The 15908-nt window shown below is 41.3% G+C and overlaps 1 protein-coding gene across 1 annotated transcript in view; it reads left to right on the top strand.

Annotated features, from left to right (window-relative positions):
* The first annotated feature begins 2263 nt into the window (after window positions 1–2263).
* Window positions 2264–15908, top strand: part of SPATA13 (spermatogenesis associated 13) — a 71462-nt gene continuing 57817 nt past the window's right edge. The window contains exon 1 of the mRNA XM_071553779.1: window positions 2264–2498. The gene's annotated coding sequence lies outside the window, so the exon portion shown is untranslated. The remainder of the gene's footprint in view (window positions 2499–15908) is intronic.

The following is a 15908-nucleotide window of genomic DNA, read 5'->3' on the forward strand; positions in this document are numbered from 1 at the left end:
TGTTTGACTGAGAGAGCACAAGCACAAACAAGCTTAGATGGAAATCTAATATTACATAACTGAGGGCTGCTCTTCTGCAGACCCGCTGCACTGCCCACCGACCTGCCTGCACTGCATCCAGCAGTTGCACAACTGCAACCACATCAGCTTAACAAGCTGATGAAATGAAAAATGTTGGCTTTTGCGTGTGTTGTTTTTTAAGTGGATCAGCTCACTGAATCGGCTGCCCCAATGGCTCCAGGTGTGGTGTGGTGCAAGGCAAACACAGACTTACAAGGGATGCAAGGAATAAATGAGGATGACACACCTTGAATCTTGCAGCTCATGCTCACCAGCTGCTCAGGTGCAGTGTCAAACTGAACTCAATGGCAAGTCCAAAGAAGACCTGGCCAGACATGCAGGTCTTTTCACATCACCTTGGTGCCACCCGAGCTACAAACACTTTCCGTTGTTCCATGGGTTTCACTGACCTATTCGTGGAGTCAGAGCAGGTGGCTAGTGATCCACCCTTTGGGAATTGCTTAAAATTATTTAAAAAAATTAATCAAACCTTGTCTTCTGAAAATATTTTGTCTTCATATACACAGTGAAATACACAGCAGCATGGTTTTGTGACAGAGCTTTACAAATTTCCTAATACCGAACAGTTTCTTAAAACATTTACAACATTTATTATAGCACTTACACATTTGGTATCAAGTCAGGATATTAGCTGATGATAATCTGAGAAATACTTAATGATGCTGCAACCATATTTCAGAATCTATCCTTTCAAAAGTGTGATATAACATCCTCAAAGGATAAAAACTCCAGAGCTGTGAATGCCCATTTAGACCTTTTCCTTTCTTTCTCTCTTCTCTTTTCTCATTTAAATGACAGCTCAGGAAATGATTCTCAGCTACAACACAGAAAAAAGAACTAACCTGGGTTTTTCTGTTTGTTTTGCTTTGTTTTGTTTTGTTTTGTTTTGAGAGAGAGAGAGAGGTGGGCGGATCCGGACGGGATAGGAGGTGGGGAAGAAGGGGGCGAGTATGGTGCGAAGAAGGTGTGGATGTCGACGTGTTGATGGGAAGGTTATGGTCATTTGTAATGAATTTCAAGTTTGGAAGAAAAGAGGTTATAACTTGCAAAATGCTAGATCTCTCATGCTTTATGCTGCTCTGCTTCTTCCGAATTTAAGCACGCATTTAACCCTGATCAAGGAAAAGTTTTTCTAGTAAATTAGTACACAATTAGGTCCTTACAGATATTTGTAAATCAGGCAGTTTTTATTAAGGTAACATTGAGTTAAAACACTGAAACATTGCTTGTAAAGCTCTTTTCATCTCCAAGTACCAAGCTTCGGGTTTTGTTATTTTACCCCCCACTCCCACCCTTTTGCAACTGGGGTCAAAATAAGCCCTGCAGGGCAGGATGGTGTTTGCACATGCCTGCCAGGCTGCCTCCAGAGCCTAAACTACCAGTAAAACGGCTAGAAATCTGAATGCAGGGTGTAGGGTGGCAGCAGTTTGGATGAGGGGATGCATTAAAACCCATTAAACCCCACGTGATCCCTGCAGCACAATTCTCTTTTATCTTTCTTCTCTCCATCACCCGCAGACTAAAGATCTCATCTCCATGGGGCTCATCCCCATGGGCCTGGGAAAGCAAAGTCTTCCACAGGCTTTACTTGTTTCTGACCCTCTTTTCTTTCTCACAGTATCTGCTGTGCCTTTACAAATTTTATTGGAAACTTTTAAAATCTTTTGAGCGTCTTTGGAGGAATCTGATAAATATACATGAACAAGCTGACGGGAAAATACAAAACATTTTGTGACCTGAAAAGTTCTTAAAATTTTACTTCACTTGCACTTTAGAAATGGGCTGTTACTCTGAATAATGAATTTTCCCTTTTAATTGGCAATACATTTCCTTCAAAAACTTTTGGAAGTCCTTAATATTATCAGCTGTAATGAAACAACCCCTTGGTCTGGGTGGGAAGTCTCTGGTGTATAAACGTTCAGTCTCTTTATTTGTCCCCTGAACAAATAAACCCACACAAACCAGCCCGCTGCAGGCTGGATAAATCTTTCACATAATTAATTGTTTTATGCAGAGGGCTTCTGAAAGGGGCAAAAACTTAGATGTGGTTACTATGTCAACAAACGACGGGATTTAGGCATTTTTCTCAAGGACTTACGTCTGCAGAAGGCTGAGGGAGAATTTATGGAGTGTGTTATGCTGACACCCTTCCAGCTGTTCCTCCCCCCGAGCGGCGCAGGCAGGGAACGGCTCCAGGGGCGGCGGCGACTTCGGGGACCCCCGAGCCCTTGGAGCAGCCGGGTAGGCCTGGGACTCCTTACTCTGAGGGGGCAACCCGCCTGCCCGAAGGGGCTGTTCGGGGGAGAACGAGAGCACCCCTTCTTTCCTTTGTCCTGAGCGGAGCTCCTTATCTGTATTTTGGGGAGAGATTTGCACGTGCAAGCGTCTGCTGCGCTTGCTGAAGAGTCGGCAGAGAGGTAAGACAGCTATTTGCTCTTACGAGTTTCCTTTCGTGCTCTTTTCCCCTTCTCTCCCCAAGTTCCGAGCGCCCACCAGCATCCCGATCCTCCAGACGCGACCGCCGCTGCCGTGTCCCAAAGGAAGCTCCAGAGGCAGCCAGGCGGGAGCGGGGGCTCTGCGGGCCGCCAGGAGCACCCCCTGGAGCCGAGCCCCGGCCGCAGTCTCAGGGGTGTGCGGCTCTGGGGTCCCGTAGGGCTGCGGCCCACGGAAAAACCCTGGTCGACTGATGCTATCCCCGTTTTGGGGTTATTTGGGGGTCATGAGCTCTTGTGCTTTTTATTATTGCATGAGATAGGTCTTTTGAGGTCATTCTTTTTCATGTCTGATCTGTTTTAGAAATTAGTTAGGATGGGTGAGGAATGGTAGAAGTTGCTGAGGGGAATTCAGAGTTGTCTGGGTCATGAGGAGATGTGCTGACAGCTGCCTGTGTGTAGCTGAAGTTGTTCTGTGCGGATGCTTCACCGTCCTCCTGTGTAGCTGCCCACGTTTCATCCCTAATTTTTTAGCACAGATCTCTAGCAATTCTCCCACCCCATCCTTATATATCACAGGTAGTTTCATCTGGGCTAGTTTGCTCACGGGAATTTAGAATTCATCACACAAGCACTTTTTTTACCGTGAAAGTGACTCCGGTTTGTAGCATTTTCTGTTTCCTTTACACCCACAAACTCTTGACTCTTAAAAAGCTTCTGCCTCGTCGACTCCCTGTAACAGAATTGTAGGTGGCCTCATGTACCGAACAACAGAAAATCCATCTCGGTGCTCCTGTAGGAAAAGAACAGCTGTGTGGAAAGATCAATAAACACAACCAGTTGCTTCAAAAGTCGTAAAATGGAAAGACTCCACAAAACAAAACGTGTGACAGGGGGCCCTGGCTCCAGACACTGCAGGAGAACTCTTGGGAAATGCAGTAATTAGTGGGAAGCCCCAGACTTGTTTTCTTTCTGTGATTCCACACATACAAATATTTGGTTTAGGAGAGGAAATTACAGTGGCAGAAAGAAACAGTTACCTATGGAAAAGGAAAGCTTGTTTACACTTAATACATTGGGGAAATTTTCATGAATGGTTTATGTCAGTGAATATAAAACACCCTCAGTGCTGTCAAGCCCATAGACCTCAGGTGAACTGGCTGGTCCTATGAGATGAAAGCATCTGGCACTACCTGGGTCTTACTCACTCTTAAAAAAAAAAGAGTGAAAAACTGTTTCAATAACATTTTTTTTCTGTCTGCCTTTTCCACATTACTATAGCTCTTTGCTGCTTTATCTGCATATTTCCCTAAATTTTCCCTCACTGACAGGGAGAGATAAATCCTTTGGGAAACCCTAGCTTCTCCTTGCTGGCTCCCTCTTCTCTGTCTATCACTACCTGGAAGCCTCTCTGCCCTCTTCACAAATCTCTCCTCCCCATCCCTTGCTCTCCTCAACCTCTTCTGGTGTGGTTATTCTTCCCCACGACACATCTCATCCAGCCCGGTCCACTCCTGCTCTCCTACCTGGATCCTGCGGTTGCTTTCATGTGTGTTCACAATGGTGAGCCTGTGCCACCTCCTCCTGGCTCTGTCACTACTTTGGGGACCATTGTTTCTTCCAAGCTTTACCTGAGAGTACCCTGTCATGACAAGTTTCCTGAGGAATACCTCAGGCTCCACAGTGATGTCCTATGAAGGAGAAATTGCTGCCTGGGGTTCAAGCTTTGCTACCGGCAGAGCATGCAACATTCATGCAGAGCTCTGAGTGCTTTTAATCCACACAAGCAGCTGTAGAAGTGCCCAGTGGTTCTCCTGCCTGTATAGAGCTTAACACAAGGGTTGCTTTTCTCCCCTTCCCTTTCACGTTTCTTCTGGAAGCCTTTTGACAGCTGTGTGCCCATGTGCTTAAGTCTTGAGGTGTGATTGATAAATTAAGATTTCTAAATGGTTATAAAGCAAAATCCTAAAATTAGAATAAGTTGTGTTGTGTAGGGAATTCTATACATGTGAAAACTTACCAGTAAAACTATGGCATTAACTTATACCTCTTCACTAAAGCAGGGATTTGCAAGGGGATCAGAGGGAGTGGGTCAGACCCTATGTTCCTCCTGGATGCAGCACACAGCTCTGTGCTGTGTGCCAGGGCCATTGGTCTCGCCTGCCTTTTCCTTCCACAGCTGTTCAGGCCCCTAACTCATGCCTGGAAAATTGCAGTCCGGCAAAGATATCTTGTTGGCTCCTTGCAGCCTCTGGTGAGTTCAGTCACTTGTCAACTAGAAATTCTTGGCAAATGGTCTACTTCCTCCTTTTCCAATCAGACTACATTTCTGGATGGAAGAATGTACTATTTGAGAAGGTAAGGCTAATAAGGGAATTTAAAACCAAGTTAGTTTTTCCTTGCCCTCCTCTTTCATGCCCTTAGGTGAAGCAAATTCATGGGCATAATTCCTGAAGACACAGTGCACCAAATAGATGCACCTCTCAGGGAGAGCTGGAAACGAAGACTTTCTTGTAGGCGTTACAAATCCTTTCCAAAATATTTTTCCTTTTTGTGGTTTAGTACAATCAGCAAGCAAATCTCAAATGAATGAGGAACAATTAAATATGCCAAAGTTGTGAGTGACTAATTGGTACCTGTCACCTTTCTTCCAATTTGCAGTGTCATTCCTGATAGTGTCATTACACATCATCTGGTCTCAGAGGGGCCACAAATCTTCCCAGAGAATCACATATCTAATTACATGCTTTTATTTCTCCTCTCATAAGAATACTAACATGTTGTACTATAAGGTTTGAAAAGATCATCTATTTACTGTATGTGTTTCAGTCCTTGTTTCTGGTGCAGCTTTTGTCATCTAAATAGATTTTAGATTCCAAATACAAGGAACAACGTGGTTTGTCAGTCCTTGATGGTGCTCTCTCTGCATATTCTGTTTCCAGAGTCCTAGAAGGACATAAGTAGAACTCATTTCCAAGAGCTTATGAAGCAGCAGCTGTGATAAACTAAGGCTCTTACTCAGATAAAAAGTTAATGCCTCTTAATGAGCTGCATGAATGTGGTTTTTCACATAGAATACTTAAAGGCAAGAGGATAAGGGGAAATTATTTATGATTATTAGATTAATTGAATGTGACTTTATCAGAAATATTTCTGTTTTGTGAGGCTTTAAAAATTATTGTGAACAAGTGAGATGCAGTATCTTTGTCTATTCCCTGCCCAATTAATGAGTCCAAATTTTGGAATTTCTACTTTTTTTTGTTTGTTTGATTTGCTTTGTTAGTTGGGGGTTTTCTTGTTTGGTTTTTTTTTCTTTTTTGGTTTGATTTTCTTTGTGGGGTTTTTGTTTGCCTTTCTTTTTCCCCCAAGTCAATAATAGTTATGTAATTGCAGACAAGCAGACAGGAGATTCATATTTCATTAAATAGTACCATTGTAGTCTATTCAATACAATAGTAAGTGTCAAAGACATAAGTATTTATAGGAAAATGAAGTCTCTAGGACATGGACACTGTAATGATTTTCCTGCCTGCTGTGATACAACTGCCACACCTGTATGTGTCCCAGCTGAGGGGAAAAGGTCAAGGGCTGTGAGAAGAACTTGATAAGACCATAGAGGGTTTTAATTAGAGGGTTTTAACAAGCTTCCCAACTAGATGAGAATTACAGCTGTGGGTGAGCTCCTGTGGCAGTATAGAGCAGCAGCAGCAGTAATCTTCATATGCTCCATGAAGCGTGGACAGCATTTGAATGGCAGTTGTGTATTGAATTGATTTAGTAGGGGCAGGCTCAAGACCCTTTCTGAAACTGTCAAAAGCAACCCCATCTTCAAGGAAATCAGTGTGTACTTTGCACTGTTGGAGCAGCAGACAGACACTTTGCTCATAGAGAAACCTCTCGTTTCAGAAGGCAATATATTTAAAGGTTAGCCCAGGCAATGTAAATCTCCACCATGTAAAACTAGTAGCCCAAATTGCACAACCTGAACCATTGAAATTAGGTCTTCTTAGTCTGATTTAGATGTAGACAAAATATCTGGCACAACTGGCCAATTAGTAAAGTGAGGCAAGAAGAAAAATCACACAAGTTTGAATCTGCTGATTCAGATATTTGATTTCTAGTTGTGACAGGTTTATCACTTTCTGTAGTGCTTTAATGGCTGGCACCACTTATTAAAAGATTTTTTTCCTGCAGAAAACTGAAAGATGGTTCTCCCCTAGTGTATTGTAGAATTGCACAATACTTAGACAAGCATGGAGTCAAGGAGTGAATCTGGCTCATGTCATGCATGTTTACATCTTACACTATATTAATCTAACAATGCTGTGATGGAGAATTACATACACAAAAGTACAGACACATACAATTTTAATGATGAAACACCAAGCAGATGTACTAGGTAAGTGATGAGAATGTGAATGGTTATATTGGTTATATTGGTTGTAAGTCTTCCCTTTGACCTTCCTGGCAGAGTTTAAATAGCTCCTACATGTTAAACTCTATGTATGTGAGAAGAGATGTGACTGTAGATCTCAGCACATTAAGAGTGGCCAGTTCAGTCACCTTGCGCTGCATAAGGTGGAGGCAGGAAGAACAGAAGCTTTTTTTGGCTTTTCAGGTGTATTTGTATCCTTTATCTATGCACTTTGGCAGAAAAGGCAGGCCAAATTGATTCTTTGGGCCATCAGCTGAGCCATACTGACCATCTGATTTAGAATCCACGAGGAAAAATCCCAACGATTTTTTGCCCTCTGCCCCTCTACCAAAAAAAAAGTAAAAACAAAAAAAAAGAGTCAGGAGGAAATCATTTATCTTTGGGAATCTCATCTCAGATGAAAACACTGGGCTGAGTAGCTATAGATCAGAGAAAAATTGCAAGACTTTCTTCAGAGAAGTATCTGGTGGTGATGAATGACTAGATATTGCCAAGGGGAAAAGCCCATGAGTTAAAACAGTATTGAAAGCTGAGTTACCCCCAGTAGGGCACAGGGCTGTATCAGGAGGAAGCAGGGAGGTAAACTGTCTGTGACTCAGACTTCATTATCTCTGCAAGGTTTATTTCTCTATAAAAAGTGTTACTCTGCAATAATTGTGTTTTCTCTCACTGATTCCTAATCTGCAGCTCCATACAGAACAGACTTCTTAAACTTCAAGACAGGGAGAAGGGATCACAGTCTCTCAGCGACAGCAGACCAGTGTCCCTGCAGAGGCACAGTGCTGCTTAATTACAGTCACAGCGATCTCTTTGGGCCTTAGTGGTGCTTGCCTTTACTGCTACATTCATGAGGACCATCACATCACTGTTTTGTCCTCCTGGATCCCTGATTGATTCCTGAAATTGCCTAACCTTCCTCCTGTCACTGTGCGTGGCTACTGCTCCTATCTCCTGTCATCTACTTCTTCATGGTACATGTTTCCTCTTCACTTGGAACAAAGCACCCCATCTCTTGGCCAATCCTGCCTTCAGATTTGACTGTAAAATCTTATGAAGTTCAGAGTCAGACTAAAGAGTTGGTTAATTTCCCAGGCAAATCTCCTGTTTTTTAAACATAAACATCACATTTTCTGTTTCTCAGTCATATGGTTATCAGTCTCTGTTGGAAACACTCATTAAACATACTTGATAATGCACATGAAATGTCTACTTTTGGTTAATTATCTGTTCTGACAGACAGTCCTTTTTATTATTTGGTCCTTTGAGAATTTGATTTTGCTGTTGTTCTCAAAGTATTGACATTGTATGTCGGCATGTGGTCCTGGAGAAGTTGTTTCGCTTGTACTAGCAGGATTATTTTAAAGAGAAGGAAAATGTTTTACAGGACTAAACCCCAAATTCATATCAGTAAAACATGACAGTATTCAATAGGAAGACAAAACATGGCTTACTTTTGCTCCCTGAAGTGTCATTACATGGAGCCAAGATAACAGATAACAATACACGTTATTGAGATAAGAAGAGTTACTTGTCACACAATTTTAATCCAGCTCCAAGCGCAATGAAGATTTCAACAGTCAGTCTGTTGAACAAACAAAGCCTCCTAAATCTGTACGTACTTACACTGTTGGCACACAGTGCCAAGTTAACAAGGAAAGCACCTACATCATTACAAAAAATTATATGTCTGAGATATTACATCATTTAACATTCCTCTGTCTCTTCCCCTTCTTTGTCTTCCTGAAGAAACTTGAAAGGAAGAAGAATGTTATGCCTCTTGCTAATGAAAAGCACCAACATTTTTTTCAAAATTCATCTTTGTCTAAGATCTCTGTTCAGGACACTTAATCTTTGAAGCAGTAAAACTTCTCAGTATTGCTCATAACAAGTTCCATAGTAATATTTGATTTGGAGTTTGAATTGTGTATGTTTTGTGAGAATATTTTGAGTCTTAAGTAGGTTGACCATAAATGGAGACACAACTGTACTGAGAGCTGGGCTTGATTAGTCATTTGGTCTAACAGTCCAACAGAGCCTGAGGTTCAGCAGAAATGCTGAGGGGTAGTTGGCACACAAGAACTGCCAGGAAAGGCTGGTAGCTACAGTTTTACAGTGGCTCATTTATCCTGGGTCCAGCCAGGAGCAAATTCAATCCCTGCTAATACATACAGCTTCCTCCAAGCTGTGTGTTGGCTCAGGGCAGGGGGAGATGAGAAAGATTAGCACTTGGACAGTATCACTTATGTCTGAGATTTGTGTCTCTGTGTTACGCCTTTCGTCTGTATGTCAGTTGGAAAGTGCCTGAACTGCAGTTGCAGTGAGGCTGTGGGACCAATTGCAGCTTGGCTTCAAGACAAAGCTCTTTGACCACATCCAAGGATTTTATTAAACAGTCAGAATGTCGTATTTGGCATTTCTTTATTTTCTTTTCATATTTTATCTTGTGTTATGCAAATGCTTTATGTTCCCTGAAAATGTACTGGATTTGATAAATTATGATAAACAAATTCAAGAGCATTTTAACTACACTGTAACTTGGCTTTGCATCTACACAGGGCTTACCTGACATATGCTCCTGGCCATCAGCATTGGTCTTGGGAGGCTGACTTTCCCACTGCTGTGTGCACAGGTAGCATCAAATAAATTTGGTGTGTGCAAGAATCAGCTGTCTTATTTAAAGCCAACTGATTTCTTTCATTCATCCAAACCTCCTACTGGCCTGGCCCATTGAATTCTAGCTAAAAGTGACTTTAACTTAACCACAGGGCATCAGCTGCACCCTGTTAGCGTTAATAAGTAATTCATTCTTTATCGTGGTCAGCTTTTGTAATTTGTTTTCCTGATTAAATTAAGAAGTAGAGATTTTCATAAATTAATCATCTCAGTGATTTTAATTTTACTATGGCTCTAAATTAAAATTTCCAGCACTGCTTATATATTCTGAAGTTGTTCTCTTTCATATACCTTGCGTTTCCTAGAATGAGAAAATAAAGAAGGCTTTCATGCACATGCAGCAGTAGCAAATGAGTCTGTTGTAATGTTCAAAGTTCAGATGTTCAGCAACTCGCCCAGGTACTCTCTTGAGGCAGCCCTGCAGCAGCTGCTGAGTTTAGCCCACGTTTTGTCAGTTGTTTCCTTGTTTCTAATTGAGGAAATTAGCAAAGCTCCTGGATTAATTTTTACCACGCTTAGCATTTCTGTGATGAGGAGTGTACTTCCTTATTCTTTTGGATTTTTGACTAGCTCTTAATTATGATAATTTCATGTTCTACTTCCATATGGAAGAACTGCAGCTAAGAGCTTCAAATGAAGGCAGGATCTGTCCCTGCATTAATACTGTTGCAGAGCCTGAATTACAGCCAGAATGCTTTTCTAAGAAGCAGTTTGGGCAAACAGCATCAGTAAAATGCTTCAGCCAGTTAACAGACTAAATGAATCAGATTTAAATAACAATAATGAGAAGGACATGTTAGGTTGCACTAACTAGAAAAATAAACTAAATGCAAAAGTTTAAAAGAAAAATCATGTACAGAAACGTTGTTTAAAAGCAAGTTCCTGACTGATACCACCAATTTCAGAATTGGGTTGCTAATGGGGAGAATGTGGCTGTTTAAGATACTGCAAAATTGATGTTTGAAAATCGACTTTTATAGATTACTTAGTTTCTGCAAAGTTCTGTTGCAGAACTTCAAATTCACTTGGAGCCAAAACAGTTTTCCTTTTGTCTTCATCGCTTGTCCTTGCTTACCGAAAAGGTCAGCATTTTTAAGTACAATGATTTGCAGCTGTTTGAAGTAAGCTATTGCCTTGTTCCAGTGTGTTAATCAGGACCTTGTAATTAAAAGTAACCTCCCACACTGAACCAAGGGCTCCCTGGCTCCTTAGCACGATGGGTGGTTTGTTGCTGTGTTGTTAAAACATTTTTATGCTGCTGATGAAACAGCTTAGCTATCCAGGAAGAAAAGAGCCAAGCTGGCTAAATACCTCATTGTCACACGCTTGTGTAACCCACTAGAGAAAAGGTTAACTTGGGAATGTAATACTTCCTGGTGCACTGGCTACTGAGAGAGGAAGAAAAACCTTTGGGGAACCAGTGGCATTCATCAGTAAGACTTTGACTTTTCAGCTTCTAAAAAAGTTGAGTAAGTTAATATATTATATAAAACCTGAATGACAGCATAAAATATGAGTGGCACATAGAGAATCTAGAAAAAAAAATCAAGGACAGCATGCTTTTAAGAAATGAATTATTAATTTATTATTTATGTATTACAGTCATTGAGATTATTCAAAACCAGGAATCCCCTTCTAATGGTACAAGAAGCAAGTATAACCATCATTTTAATATTTGAGTAATACTCCAGAAACTTAACTTGCATATCTGCCTATGTGTCATCTTGCCAACTGTTCTCCCTTTCTGATTTTCTCCTGGAAACCCCTCCTTCCTGTTTGTTACTTCACCTCTTTCAACACCAATGTCTGGGATGCTGGAGGTGCCCGGGTCGCAGCACCCTGCAATGATACTTGGTTTTCAAACACACACAGCACGACCTGCACAGGAGATTAATATCAAACCAAAAGGAATACATTTCACTTGGGCTACCAGTCAAGTACAGGAATTCAGTGAAATATGTGGATATAGAGTCCAAACTATTAATAAAAATAGGAAGGAAGCAGGAAAATTTGTGGGAAAGTGCCCCAGTAGAAGTAGAAAACAGTATATTCTGCATGTGGCTTCTGATTTAGGACGACTCTATCTGTAGATTTCCAGAAGATGGGAAAGTAAAATAGCAGGAAAATTTTTCTGTGTTTCTCTTTTTCTTGTTCCTCCTCAAGACACTTGAATGCAAGAGTTGGTCAGATGGCCTCTTGGCCTAATCTAATGCAGCAAGTCCTTCCTAACAACTTTCTTTTGAGAATGAGATTCAGAAATCTGGCTATAAATTCTGTCCTAGATATTTCACTGTTTATTTTCAGTGTATCTTTTTTATTTTAAATATTGACATCTCATCTGCTATCTTTCAAAACAGATGTATTTCTTGTATTTTATCAGCTGCATTTTAACTTCAGTGTTAGAAACTGTCTTACACACCACTGATAATACCTAAGAGATAATGATCTTCTTGAAGGTTTTATCCTCTAACTTATAAAACAGGGTCTTATTACTGAAGAATACACACTAGCAGGGTTTGCTTTTATGTATGTTATCTGTTGGTGTGTTTTCTACATGTTGGCATGAAAAAGAGAATGAGGAAGAGAGAAATGGTTGGAACTTTTTCATCTTGTGCAAAGAAACCAAGACTTTCAGAGTGAAGGACAGTGGTGATTTTTATGCATTGACAATACCGGAATAAAACCAGTGTCACTCCCAAGCCCTACAAAGAATATTCCTGTGCTGAGAACTCAGTACATCATTTTACCCTAGCAGCAGTGAGGTACTCACTTCTTGAGCTCAGGAATTAATCTTCTCAAAGGCTTTAAAATATTGTTAAGAATATATCAGAATAGCTTAAAACATCTTGGTTGTTAATCTGCACCCCTCTGCATCTGGTGTCCAGGCCTAATTGCCTTGTATGATCTGGTGATGATTTGGTCTCACAAAGAGTGCTGTGCCTGGACTACTCTGCAGTTGCAAACCTAAATGTTTGCAGAGAGGATTGCTCCTCTTTCAGGGTCTGCTTTGTGTTGTGGGGAGCTGTTAAGATTGAGATTGAGATGCCTTAATGTAACTGATACAACAACAGGCTGACACGCCTACTTTTGCCTTATTTCTGCTCCCCCCCAGCCCAATTTATTTCTTTGTGTTTTTTCTGTGTTCCGACTACAGCTGAAGATCTGGCATGAACTGTGGGTAAGTGAACTGTATATTCCCTGTTTCTGTATTTTTCAGTTGAACTTCAACCCAACAAAAGTAGTGGATGAACAACACTGAGAGCCAACTCCTTTACTTATGAAACATATATAGCATATATAGCATGCATTGTTTTATTAACATGTCCAAACTCAAATCACCAGTGTGAAAATATTGCTCCTAGTAGTGTGTTTAGGGTTCAAGCCTTCTTAAGCCTTTTTTGCTTTGGCTGAGGCTGCTGGCAGTGGTTGTACAGAGTAATAGTAATTTCCAGAAAGGAAATGATCCTCTGAACATGAAACAGATTTACAATTAGGAGCTATCAAAGGCAGAAATACTGCAGCCACATGAATATTACCAGATGTTAAACCATCACATGATTGAAATCCTGGTTGTCACGGGGAGCTTAAACCATTCCTATATCTGCCAGAGGGACAACACAGCAGGGCACAAAGTAATCCAGGAGGTTTCTGGAGTACATTGAGGTTAACTTCCTAACCCTGGTGACTAAGGAGCCAGTGAGGAACAGCACTCTGCTGGACCTCCTTGCACTTACAAACAAATATCTGGTTGAGGATGTGAAGGCTGGGAGCAGTTTGGCTGCAGTGACCAATAGTGATGGAATACAAGATCCTTTAAGAAGGAAACAGGACAAACAGTGGGATCACAAACCTGGGCTTCAAGAGACCAAATTTTGGAAGGAATCTCCTCAGAAGAATTCCATGGTATAACATCCTGGAGAGAAGACAGTTGATTGATTTTCAAGAATCATCTCTTGCATGCTGCAGTCAAACAAGCAGGATATCAAGCAAGAATGGCAGGAGGCCTACATGGATGAACAAGCAGCTCCTGACAACTGAAACATCAAATGGAAGCATACAAGAGTGTAGTGGGTTTACGTGGCAGGGTTTTTCCTGTGGGGGGCTGCAGGGTGGCCTCTGTGAAGAGGGTGTGGGGCTACCCCATGCCAGACACAGGCTGTTCCAGCCACTTCTACAGCAGAACACATCTGAGTCCATTGGGGAAGCTGGTTGTGCCCCTGGGAAAATATTTAAGAAAGAGACAAAACACTGCACAGACAGTGAGGAGTGAGAAAAAAAGTGTGAGAAAGAGCTCTGTGAGCACAAAAGTCAGAGAAGGAGAGGGAGGCAGCGCTTCTGGTACCAGAGCACACATTCTCCTGCAGCCCAAGGAGACACCATAGTGGAGCAGGTATCCACACTGCAGAGCATGGAGAGGACCACAGTGGAAGAACTGGAAGTTTCCTGAAGGAGCTACAGTTCTTTAAGAGCCCCTACAGGAGCAGGTTCCTGTAACATAAACTGGCCCATGGAGGAACGATGCTGGAGCAGGATGATTCTGAAGAACTGAAGCCCATGGAGGGGACCCATGCTGGAACTGTTATTGAAGGACAGCAGCCCATGGAAAGGATCCACAGTATAACAGGCTGCCCAGAGAGGCTGTGAAATTTCCATCCTTTCAGACGTCAAAAAACTATTTAAAACTTGACAGGTCACGGCTCTGAGCAACCTGCTCATGTTGAGCACGGTCTTTAGACTGGGTGACCTTCCACAAGTGTCTTCCAGCCTCAACCCTTCTGTGATGGGGATTGGACTGGGTGATCTCCAGAGATGTCTTCCAATCTCAACCCAACCTGCTATTCCATGAGTAGCAGATGGACTGGAGATCAGTTTGTGTCATGTAGTATTATTTGCACATCAGTTTCTCCTAATATTTCAAAACACAAAGATATAGTAGTAGTTTTCACTTCCTTGTGTTCCAGGACCATGATTAAAATCTACATTCATGTGACAGAACCCTAGATGAGTACCCTGGTGAATGATCTGAGAGCAAGAAAATTGCTTGGACTTAGCCTTTCTGATAATCTTTACTTAAAGCTTTACAGAAGCAGAGGAAAGACCCCTTAAACTTCAGTGGACCTTGTGTCTGGCTTAGAAGGCTTAAAATTGTAAAAGCCCAGTCTTGCATGAGAAGAGCATGGTTGTGAGGAACTTACTTCCTGCTTTTCATTGAATACTTTGAGTGTAAGTCAAATATTGTGGAGTTGTATTTCTGTCTGTATGTTCTCATACAGTTAATTTTCTTGGTACTGGGACTCCACCAGAGCATTACACTAAAATGAATCTAACTAATAACAGGCAATTCAATAATGTCTGAATTTCAGACTATTGCATGAGACATATTAGAAAGCCTCATACTTAATTATAAATTATTGATTAGGTTTTGAAAGTTATCTCAGTTATATAAATCTATTATTAAAGAAATCTGCTGGCACTTCCACTTTTAAGAAATGAATGTGATGTTGCCTTTAAAAATTCTCATTTTGATTATTCATGGAATAACTACAAGAACTGTAAGACAGAAATTAATTTCTCTTTGAATTAGTGTTCTCTTGCCTTCCCAATTGCAGTTATTCTTCACATTTTTCTACTCTAATTCAGAAAAAAAATGAAATTAAAAGTTGATATTTCTTCTAGGGAAGAAAAGGAAAGTTTCAATCACATTCTAGCAGATCATCTGTTATACAGAACTTTTTCTTCTGTATAGGAATATATGGAAGGGAGCTGTATAGCTCCTTCTGACTGAAGAGTACAAAACAGGGGCACTCTATATTTTCTTATGTGATGCCAGGCTCTTGGGATAAATGCAGGTCTCTGGAAATGGTGCACCTCCCTTGTACACCACAGAGCAAAAACAAGGAAGCACATGTCCCATCGTTCTGGCAAGTGTCTGTCTGATTTTCCACACTGTTCTGCCGCTGGGATAACTGTGCTCCCCACCTGGCTACCCTCCTGTGCCACTTTGCAGCTCTCAAAGACATAGTTATACCTTAGATTTCTGCCTCTTTCATCTGCTACAGTAAATTACCAGGTATGATTTTGGCTTTTGATTCTGCTGCTGACAACTGCAAATACTAGATCTGGGTGATAAGGTTTTGAGGTTCCTTGTTAATTTTACTTTCAAAGATGTGTATTCGGTGTGTGTCACTGTGGGTCATCCATTTTATCCACACTGTCAGGTGCAGCTTGCTCAGGATAGATTTCTGGCTGATAATAACCAGCTCACAGTTTGCACAATATTTAACTAG

Source organism: Pithys albifrons, chromosome 1, assembly GCF_047495875.1.
Source record: "Pithys albifrons albifrons isolate INPA30051 chromosome 1, PitAlb_v1, whole genome shotgun sequence".
Classification (NCBI taxonomy): domain Eukaryota; kingdom Metazoa; phylum Chordata; class Aves; order Passeriformes; family Thamnophilidae; genus Pithys; species Pithys albifrons.